This window comes from Rana temporaria, chromosome 2 (assembly GCF_905171775.1).
Source record: "Rana temporaria chromosome 2, aRanTem1.1, whole genome shotgun sequence".
NCBI classification, from domain to species: Eukaryota; Metazoa; Chordata; class Amphibia; order Anura; family Ranidae; genus Rana; species Rana temporaria.
In genome coordinates, this window is record NC_053490.1 from 506,120,703 (window position 1) to 506,133,021 (window position 12,319).

Genomic DNA, 12,319 nt, shown 5'->3' on the forward strand with positions numbered 1-12,319 from the left:
ATTGGCTCCAATCAGCGTGCAATCGCGCCTCTAGTGGCACACGCGCGCCCTCCCAGTGGCTATTGACAAAATCATGTACAGGTACATGATTTTGCGCAATGGAGCCGCCTTGCCGCAGTCTATGTCTGGCAGGCGGTTGGTAACTGGTTAAAGTGTATCTTAACACAACACTCTCTTGCAAGTTTTTGAAAAAGCAAGGAAGGGTTTGAAAACTTATCAGTATTTTATTGCTATGCATTGTTTTCTCTATACTCTGACAGAATTTATAATGGTAACACCAAATTAAAGATAATGGACAAATAACTTATCCTTTAATTTTGAGTGGATGTTGGTGGGCTGAATCGTAAACAATCTTCTTGTAGCTCTTGGGAATTTTTACGGTGAAACCTCAGCATCTTATTCGCCAAAACTTCTCTAATTATTAGCCTAAAGCTGGCCATATATGAGATCTTGTACTCTGACAATGACACCTGATGGATCGATGGAAAATTTCCCAAAATTTCTCATAATCAATTAAACAATCGACTTTCTGTCAAGCGGTCTTGTTGAACTGGCCAAATTTCAACCAGTGTATGGCCAGTTTTACTCTAATATCTTCACTTTGCTTATGGAACGTAGCGGCAGCCGAAAAAGACTGGATTAGCTTCATAATGATAGCAGGGGAGGGCCCATGGGAGCAGTACGTGGCTTCATTAAGATACAAAGGCTGGTTGCTGATTCGCCCGGCCGACCGGCCCTTGCCCTCCATTGCCCGTGTCCAGATTCATGACCGGTCTGTAAGTATTAGTGGGGTATCTACCTTTTTCTTTCTAATCATTATACTACCTAATACTTACCCTCAAAAACGTATAGCCCTCTATACAGCATCTACTCCTGAAGAGTGGCAATGTAGCCACGAAAAGCATTGAGCTGTTTGATGCTTTTTATGCTACCATCATATATTACCTATTAGTGTTGCTCACGAATATTCGCATTTCGAATATTCGTTACGAATATGGCATATTCGAATATTCGCGAATAACTCGAATTTCGCGGCCAATATTCGCAATTCCGAATATTCGTATTTTTTCAAATTTATTTTTAAAACAGATCACATCCTATCGACGTCTAAAAGCATTGCTGGTATGATTAGAGACCCTGGGCCGAGTAGCTAAGCTGAGGCGATCCTTTTATGTTGCCGAATATTCGCAGTCGCGAATATTCGATTTCCGAATATTCGCGAATACTTTCTCCGCCCTTCTTTTGCATCAGAGCCAATCAGAGTTGTCAAAATCTCGCAATCAATTTCGCATTCGCATTAGCGAAATTTCGATAAAATATCACCAATATTCGATTTCCGAATATTCGCGAATACTTTCTCCGCCCTTCTTTTGCATCAGAGCCAATCAGAGTTGTCAAAATCTCGCAATCAATTTCGCATTCGCATTAGCGAAATTTCGATAAAATATCACCAATATTCGATTTCCGAATATTCGCGAATACTTTCTCCGCCCTTCTTTTGCATCAGAGCCAATCAGAGTTCTCCTACCACAGTTGTCAAAATTTTGCAATCAATTTCGCATTCGCATTAGCGAAATTTCGCAAATTTTTTTTTTTTTTTATAAAATATCACGAATATTCGATTTTAGCGAATATTTCACGAATATTCGGCTATATATTCGTGATATATCGCGAAATCGAATATGGCGTATTCCGCTCAACACTATTACCTATTATATGTTCTTTTGGATTCTACCAACTTGAATACACAATATACCTATTATTGTGGAAACACGTATAAATGAGTCTGGCGATTTAATGATGTTACTACTGTGATGCCAATATGCTATCATGTATTATGCTATGGAATTAAAGTTTCTTTTTTTTTACTGTATTATCTTGTATGTATTATGTCATGATGCAATATAAATGGTTACAATCATGGTTTATCCACCAGACATTATTGTGTTGTGCTACCTCCCTGGCTGCATGATTCATATAAAGTCCCAAACCTTGCTCTCAATTACCTAGATCTGTTAGGCCGCGTACACACGGTCGGACAAAACCGATGAGAATGGACCGAGGTTCAGTTTCATCAGTCCAAACCGACCGTGTGTATAGCCCATCGGTCTGTTTTCCTTCGGTCCCAAATTTTAAAGCATGCTTTTAAATCAAACCGATGGACCGCTGCCCGATCGGTCCAAACCGATGGTTAGTACAGAAAGTATCGGTTCAAAACCCCGTGCATGCTCAGAATCAAGTCGACGCATGCTTGGAAGCATTAAACTTAGTTTTATTCAGCACGTCGTGTGTTTGACGTCACCGCGTTCTGACCCGATTGGTTTTTGGAACGATGGTGTGTACGCACATCAGACCATCAGGCCACTTCAGCGGTGAACCGATGGAATTGGCCCGTCGGACCATTCTCATCGGTTTGGAACGACCGTGTGTACGCGGCCTTACTCTCCCACAACAAGATTATATAAGCATGAAATAAGAATGTAACAAATTTCCGAATTCTGAATTTTCGAATTTCCGAAAAAGCAAAAAACGAATAAAACGAAATTCAAAAAATTCGTAATTCGTAAATTTTCCATTTTCAAATTTTAGATTTTCGAATTTTGCAATTTCAAATTTTCGAATCTCAAATTTTCGAAATTTTAAATTTTTTAATTTTCGATTTTTTTTTTTAATTTTCGAATTTTCGGAAGCTCGAAAATTCGGAAGTTCGAAAATTCGGAAGTTCGAAAATTCGAAAATTTGAAATTGCAAAATTTGAAAATCTAAAATTCGACTATCCAAATTTCCGAAAATACGAAATTTCGGAAATTGAAAAATTCGGAAATAAGAAATTTCTCAAAATTCGTTAAAAAACGAATTTGAAACTAAACGAATTGCACATGTCTAATAGGGATAGAACATTTCATTTACCACCCCCCCCCCCCCCCCAAACTGTTATACTGTGCTGGCCATGACTGCAAATAGGACCTTCCTACAGTAATATCGCAAACTAAGGTGATTGCAACATGGACAGAAAATTGTTTTGGTAAAGCAAGTCATGGTGTCTCACCATGTTAACAAATTCAAGTATTTTTCACATATTTGTGTTTTCTAGGACCTCTCTGGAATGCCATAATGGGTCAGAGTGTAACGCCAGACTGGGACTCAAGCATTGCAGTCTCACCAATGAACACCGACTTCCCTACACAGACAACAATCAACACCTGGACCCCTGACGAGACCAACGCAGGCTGGTTTATAATAGTAGTGATTGCGTTCTTTGCCTTTATCATCATCTCCTCTATGGTAATCAACCAGATCTACGCGGAACCAGAAGAGGAAGAATTCCTTACAGATTTCTTTAATGATCGGGCAAGCAAGAAAGAAAAATCTTTGAAAATATTTCAAAGTAAGCCACTTCATTATGTGAACCAGGGTTATTCTGAGACAACCGAGAGCAATCAAGATAGTGAAGGAGCTCTGATCGAACCAAAGAAAATGGAAAGGGATGCCAAAAATTCAGCATCTGTGCCGATTCAAGCCTCTGAAGCAGTTATATGCATCGCAACAATATCCTAAATGCTCATGAGTGCATATTTAACAATTAAATATGACATTTATCTCTCAACCTATATCAGGAAAGAAAATAGAGAATTATTTTGCCCCATCAAGACATCAGTCAACAGGGTTTGCCAAAAACGTTATATAATGTAAATAAACTGAAAGTCAACACGTAATCTAACTGTTTGGTACAGGGCCAGCTTTAAGGCAGGGTAAAAGGGACAGCTGCCCTGGGCCCTGTCATTGTTGTGGGGCCCAAAGCAGCTGCCTCATACTTGCCAACTATCCCAGTTTAAATTCCCTTGTCCCTTGAAGTTTTAGTCCTGTGCTGTGTCCTGATATCGCAGTGTGAAGTGCTGCTACTAATGCTGCCCAGCTCTGCCCTACTGTTGTGTACAGATGACTCACCTGCAGACCCTGTGTTTACATGCAAATAACTGTCATTCATATGTAAATAACAGGAGCATTCAAATGTAAATAGTGGTGGGATTCATATGTAAATAGCTGAGGCCGGTGGCATTCATATGTAAATAAAGGCGGCATTCATATGTATATCTTGCCCCTCTGCAGCGAAGAGACAATGTGCTGTAACCTCTAGCAACCAATCTGTGAGCAGTATTACAGTACAGTAATCAACAAAAATAAATCATGTGCTGTAACCTCTAGCACCTAATCAGTCGGCAGTAATGTGTGCTGTAACCTCTAGCAACCAGTCAGTAAGTGGTAATGATATGCTGTAACCTCTAGCAACCAGTCAGTAAGTGGTAATGATATGCTGTAACCTCTAGCAACCAATCACAATCACTGCCTGATCTGATACAGTAAACTGATTTTAAGTCTAGCTGATATTTATTGTATGTCTCAGAGCAGGTGGAGAGCAAAATTGCATGGGGGGGGGGGGGGGGGGGGCAAGATTTTTTTTGCCCAGTGTCCAATCAACATTAAAGACGGCCCTGGTTAGGTAGGGTCACCATTTTCAGTTTTTGTTCTTTGCCAATTATAGCTGGTCATGATCAGCCTGATGACAGGGAACTGATTGGTAAAAGGGAAACCAACATTTTCTCAAGAGATAGGTTGCTTGTGTGTTCCATGGGGTTGAGAGCTCCATGAGTGTTGAAGATGAACAGACATTTTTTTTCCTCATTTGCAACGGCCAATATATCACCATCTTGTAGAAGTTCACCACTAGGACTGAGCTCAGGTGTGTTCAAACACAATTCCAAACCCTTCCAGAAGCTGTCTGTCAAAGCCAATAGCCTATCACAGGCGGCAGAGGAATTCCCCATCCTACTACTGCATGTATGCAAGGATGTGTATATGTGCGGCTGCGTGGCTAGGAAAGTCTCCGCCGCCTTTGGTTAGCTGTCAGCTTTGTTAGACTCCTGGCGGTATAGCACAAGCAAGTTTGGACTTGGGTCTGAACATGCCTGAGCAGGGCCGCCATCAGGGGGGTACAGGCAGTACACCTGTAAGGGGTCCAGAGGTTCCCAGGGGCCCGGAGGCCCACAGGGCCCCACATGGCAACCCCCATTTTTTTATTTATTTTTTATAAAAAAATATATATTTTTTTAATATATTTCTATTTTATTTTTTATTAAAAGGGACAATTTTATTTTTTATTTTTTAGAGGTCCGGAGGTCCCCAGGGCCCTGGATGGCAACCCCCCCTTTTTTTTAATAATTTCTTATAAAAAAATATATATATTTTTTTTAATATATTTTTATTTTATTTTTTATTAAAGGGCCAATTTTTTTTTATTTTTTTTAGGGGTCCGGAGGTCCCCAGGGGCCCAGAGATTTCCAGGGCTCCGGATGACAACCCCCTTTTTTTTATAAAAACAATCTTTTTTTTATATTTTTTTTTATTTCTTTTATTTTTATATATATATATTTTTTTATAAATGTTTATTTTTTTTTATATTTTTTTTTAAAAAATTTTTTATTAAAGGGCCCAGAGGTTTCTTTTTTTTAATTAAAGGGCCCCAGATTGCAACCCCCCTTTAAAAAAATAAAAATATATATTTTTTCTTTCTTTTTTTTAAAGGGCCCAGAGGTCCCCAGGGCCCCGGATGGCTACCCCCCTTTTTTTATATATATATTTTTCTTTATTTCATCTTTTTTTTGTAAAGCCCCCCCCCGCTTCTCAAATCAAGGCAGCCCCCCCCCCCCGCTTCTCAATTTCAGGCGGCAGCACCCCCCCCCCCCTGCTCCAAGAGGGCCCATGCCTGAAGCTGTGTAAGGGGCCCCATAATTCCTGATGGCGGCCCTGTGCCTGAGCTTATCATCACCCAAAGTACAGTGGCTTAGTGGTTTGCACTTCCACCTTGTACCACTAGGGTTCTTGATTTGAATGCCATCGCTACCTGTATGGAGTTTGCATGTTCTCCCCATGCTTGCCTGAGTTTCCCCTCACACTTTAACCACTTAAGCCCCGGATCATTTTGTTGCTAAATGACCGGGCCACTTTTTGCGATTCGGCACTGCATCGCTTTAACTGACAATTGCGCAATCCTACGACGTGGCTCCCAAACTAAAATTGATATCCTTTTTTTCCTATAAATAGAACTTTTTTTGGTGGTATTTGATCATCTCTGTGTTTTTTTTAGCTATAAACAAAAATAGAGCGTCAATTTGGAAAAAAATTCTATATTTTTTACTTTTTTCTATAATAAATATCCCCAAAAAAGATATATAAAAAACTTTTTTTTCCTCAGTTTAGGCGATACGTATTCTTCTACCTATTTTTGGTAAAATATTTTTATTAATATTTTTTTTTTACTAGTAATGGCAACGATCAGCAATTTTTATCGTGACTGTGACATTATGGCGGACACATCGGACACTTTTGACACATTTTTGGGACCATTGTCATTTTTACAGCGATCAGTGCTAGAAAAATGCACTGATTACTGTGCATTACTTTACTGTTATAGCAGTGAAGAGGTTAACCACTAGGTGGCGCTGTAGGGGGTTAAGTTTTCCCTAGGGAGTGATTCTTACTGTGGGGGGGCGTTGATTGCTGTGACACGTCACTGATCGTTGTTCCCGATGACACATTGAACCCTTTCATCACCCTAGCTGTGTAACCCCTTCCCAGCCAATGTCATTAGTACAGTGACAGTGCATATTTTTAGCACTGATCACTGTATTGGTGTCACTGGTTCCCACAAAGTGTCAGTTAAGGCTTATTTACACTTTCTTCAGCTTCAACACAAATTAATGGCTAGTTTACACTTGCTTCAAAACAAGGCTGCAGACAGGATTTGGTAAATCTCTCTGAATGCTAGTCAAAGCTCCTGTCACTAAATGAAATGGTTAGATTACAGTCCTGTTTGCACCTGCTTTTGCTTTGCTTCAAAAATTATACCTCTTATCGCTTAAGTGGTGCTTCAAAACACCTTTAAAGCCTCCATAGAAGTCTATGGCCACGTACACATGATCAGTCCATCCGATGAGAACGGTCTGAAGGACCGTTTTCATCGGTTCACCGATGAAGTAGACTGATGGTCTGATGTGCCTACACACCATCAGTTCAAAAACCGATCGAGTCCAACGCTGTGACGTAAAACACAACGACGTGCAGAGAAAAATGAAGTTCAATGCTTCCAAGCATGCGTCGACTTGATTCTGAGCAATTCGCGGGTTTGGAAACGATGCTTTTGCGTACTAACCATCGGTTTTGACCGATCGGTTAGGCGTCCATCGGTTGAATTTTAAAGCAAGTTCTAAATTTTTGGACCGAAGGATAACTGACCGATGGGGGAACTTCAGTCCGTTTTCACCGGTTTGGTCTGATCGTGTGTACAGGGCCTTAGGCAAAGCTCGCTTGAAGCCCCACTGACGCCTCATCAAATCCCCATCCAAGCTCCACTAAAGGCTCATTGAAGCTTTATTGAAGCTCCACCAAAGTTTATCGAACCCTCATCGAAGCTCCACTAAAGGCTCATCGAAGCCCCGCCAAAGCTCCACCAAAGGCTCATCGAAGCTCCACCAAAGGCTCATCGAAACTCCACTAAAGGCTCATCGAAGCCCAGCCAAAGCTGCACCAAAGGCTCATCGAAGCTCCACCAAAGGCTCATCGAAGCTCCACCAAAGGCAATCCAGCCCATCTTGAAAAAACCCACCCTGGACCCTAAGGACCCAACTCATCGCCGTCCCATAACAGGCCTAAACGTTCTCTCCAAGGTAATGGAGAAAGTAGTGGTACAACAGCTGCAACAGCATCTAGATACCCATAATCTACTTGATCCATTTCAATCAGGTTTCCGTCCCGGATACGGGACGGAAACAGCATTACTCAAAATATGGGACGACGCTCTTGAGGCCGCAGACGAAGGAGAATCTTGTCTCCTGGTTCTGCTGGACCTAAGCGCAGCCTTTGACACGGTAGACCATAAACTGTTACTGACGCGACTGACCGGAGTAGCCAGAGTCGCAGAAGGTGATTTACCATGGTTTTCCTCCTTTCTTGAAAACCAATCACAAACAGTGAAACTGGGATCTTTCACGTCTGCTAAGCGCACGGTGTCATGTGGAGTCCCCCAAGGATCCCCCCTGTCACTAGTGCTTTTCAACATCTATCTTCGCCCTCTCTTTGAAATCATCAGTAGCCAAGAACTACTACATCACTCATATGCAGACGATACGCAATTGTATTTTCGAATCTGCAATAAAAAGGATCATCATCTCAGTTTAGAGAAATGTCTCTCTTTGATAGAAAACTGGATGACTAAGGCCCCATACACACGATAGAATTTATCCGCGGATACGGTCCAGCGGACCGTTTCCACGGATAAATCCTCTCGAGGATTTCCGCGGATTTCTATGCGATGGCGTGTACACACCATCGCATTGAAATCCGCGCCGAAATCCTCTGGCGATGACGTGTCGCGCCGTCGCCACGATTATGACGCGGCGACGTGCGCGACGCTGTCATATAAGGAATTCCACGCATGCGTCGAATCATTACGACGCATGCGGGGGATCCCTTCGGACGGATGGATCCGGTGAGTATACAGACGAGCGGATCCATCCGTTGGGATGGACTCCAGCAGATGGATATGTTCTGCATGTCAGCGAATATTCCATCTGCTGGAATCCATCCCAGGGGAGATATATCTGCGGAAACAGATCCGCTGGCGTGTACACACCATAGGATCTATCCGCTGAAACCCATTTGCTGGGATTTATCTGCGGATGGATTCTATGGTGTGTACGGGGCCTTAGAGTTATCTTAAACTCAACAGTTCAAAAACAGAACTCCTTATGTTTCACGCCAGCCGTAAGAATCAACTGGCACCAACCTGGACACCCCCGCCCATTCTGGGCCAAATCATCACCCCTAGCTCCAAAGTCAAAAGTCTCGGGGTCATCTTCGACACCTACATGACAATGGATGCACAAATAGGGTCAGCAGTCAGCGGATCGCACCATCTGTTGCGCCTACTACGCAGACTTATTCCATTTATTCCCAAAGAAGACGTAGCAGTCGTGGTGGGAACAATTGTGAACTCCAGACTGGACTATGCAAATGCCCTTTACCTCGGACTCCCAAAGTACCAAATCTCTCGTCTGCAAGTCGTTCAGAATACGGCCGCCAGACTTGTGACCGGGAAAAAACCATGGGAATCAATCTCACCTTCGTTGAGAACCCTTCACTGGTTGCCAGTAAAAGACAGAATTGCATTTAAAGCACTCTGCCTGACACATAAGTGCATCCATGGGAAGGCTCCACAATATCTTTGCGACAAGATAGAACCCCCACAATTCCAATCGCGTTCTGCGATCCACCGACCAAAATCTGGTCAAGGTACCCAAAGCAAGATACCATTCCAAAGGAGAAAGAAGGTTTGCTTTCCAAGGTCCAAGACTATGGAACGCTTTACCAACCAACATTCGGTTGGAGGAAAACCACCTGGCATTCAGAAGACAGATCAAAACTCTGCTCTTTTGATGTCAAGAGACAGAAACAACAAGCGCCCAGAGGCGATTCAGTTCACATGTGACGCGCTATATACGTTTTTCATTCATTCATCGAAGCTCCACTAAAGGCTCATCGATGCCCCACCAAAGCTCCACCAAAGGCTCATTGAAGCCTTATTGAAGCTCCACCAAAGCCCAAAGGCTCATGGAAGCCTCACTGAAGCTCCACCAAAGCCCAAAGGCTCATGGAAGCCTCACTGAAGCTCCACCAAAGCCCAAAGGCTCATGGAAGCCTCATTCGAAGCTTCACTAAAGTCTCATGGAAGCACCAAGCAAAAGAAAGCTGTAAACAGGACTGTAGGATAACCATTTTCTTTAGTAACAGGAGCTTTGACTGGCGTTCAAAGAGCTTTAATAAAGTGTGTCCGAAGACATGTTTTGAAGCAAGTGTAAACTAACCCTAAAGCCTCGTACACACGTCCGGTTTTCCCGGCAGGAAAACTGCCAGGAGAGCTTTTGGCCGGGAAAACCGGACGTGTGTATGCTTCCTTGCAGTTTTCCCATGATGAAAACAGCCGGGAATCCCGTCGGGAAAATAGAGAACCTGCTCTCTATTTCACCGTCGGGTTTCCCGGCGTTTTTTCCCCGCCAGATCTACTACTTACCTATGGGAAAGACTGCGAGGCAGTGCCGATGGAGCATAGAAAAAAATCAAGAGATGGTGTTGCGCTCCAATAGCATAGAATGGTGTAATTGGTAAAATGTATAAATAACCAGGATAGTATAATTGATAAATGAATGTGCAAATATGCAAATAGACTGACTGAAAGATAAAAATCGCTATAAATGCTAAGATAGGATGCATCAAAAGGTGTACTGAATGAATGTGCAAACAGTGCAGATAAGGGGACTCAGGTGCAAAAATAAAATCACAACCTAAAGATAACAGTATATGCAGTCGCAGAGGAAATCGCAGGATGGCGTTCTGCTCCAATCAAATGAATGACTGGACATAACTGATATACAACAATGATGGATGAATAAAACAGTGAACTGAATAAGAGTGCAAATACATACAAATAGGTGACTGTATAATGTAAGTAAAATCACATCATATGAATGGTGGATGGAACCGCAAGATTGTCCAATTATTACAAAGTGTAAATGGTGCAACTGCGACTCAGTCCAAGGGGTGAAGAAATTGCGAGGTGCAAGTAGAGTGCTGGGTGCAGAAATAGAATCGCAGCATAAAGATAATATATGCAGTCGCAGAGGAAATCGCAGGATGGCGTTATGCTCCCATCAACATGAATGGCTGAACATAACTGATATACACCAATGATGGATGATGCAACTGCGACTCAGTCCAGGAGGTAATGCAATTTAATCATAAGAAATCGCAAAGTGCGAGTGAAGTGCTGGGTGCTAAATGACATCAGCAGGTGGCAGGGTGACTTGTTGGTGAATGTCCGGTGTATGGTGACAACCGCAGGTGTGCTAGAAAATTACCTTACGGCTGCCAGGTAAGCAGCTTTCAATAAAACCCATGGAATCACTCGGGGGTAGAGGGGATAACGCCTATCCGTCCTTCCAGTGGTGTGGCGCCTAGGGGGTTAAGGCTTCCTTCCAGGCTGGGTGGTCAGCAAGGTAAGACAGCTCCAAAGTGTGTCACCAGGCAGGGTAGAGAAAACATAGAGGAAGCTCTAATGTAATATGTTTTAAACACTCAGCGGTTTATTCAAACATATAACAAACAGGGTACTTACATTTAAGACAGTAATGTAGTGTATATCAGAGACGAGCAGCGAGCTCACACTGTGCAAACGTCACTTCCAGTGTCCTAGTGTCTGACGTGTATCATCACTGTCACATGACTTCATCGGAGATAGCATACACACGGCCGGGATTCCTGGCCAAATCTCCATGGCAGTTTTCCTGACGGGTTCACTTCTCTGTAGGGTGACCACGTGTCCCGGATTGCCCGGGACAGTCCCGCATTTTGCAGGTCTGTCCCGGGCACCTTCATTCCAGGACAATACAGTGTTCCGGACAGTGGTGGCTGGTGCTCAAAATTTTGGGGGGGACGCAAAAAAAAAAAAAAAAAAAACAATTGCAGCCTCACTGTGCCCATCAAATGCAGCCATTGTGCCATCAATTGTCACCACTGTGCCATGCCATCAAATGCAGTCACTGTGCCATGCCATCAAACGCAGCCACTGTGCCATCAATTGTCACCACTGTGCTATGCCATCAAACGCAGCCACTGTGCCATCAATTGTCACCACTGTGCCATGCCATCAAACGCAGCCACTGTGCCATGCCATCAAACGCAGCCACTGTGCCATCAATTGTCACCACTGTGCCATGCCATCAAACGCAGCCACTGTGCCATCAATTTTCACCACTGTGCCATGCCATCAAACGCAGCCACTGTGCCATGCCATCAAACGCAGCCACTGTGCCATGCCATCAAACGCAGCCACTGTGCCATGCCATCAAATGCAGTCACTGTGCCATGCCATCAAACGCAGCCACTGTGCCATCAATTGTCACCACTGTGCCATGCCATCAAACGCAGCCACTGTGCCATCAATTGTCACCACTGTGCCATGCCATCAAACGCAGCCACTGTGCCATGCCATCAAACGCAGCCACTGTGCCATCCATTGTCACCACTGTGCCATGCCATCAAACGCAGCCACTGTGCCCATCAATTGTTGCCACTGTGCCAATTGTCGCCACTGTGCCCTTTAATTGTCCCCACTGTGCCCTTTAATTGTCGCCACTGTGCCAATTTATGCCACTGTGCCCTTTAATTGTCGCCACTGTGCCCTTTGATTGTCACCACTGTGCCCTTT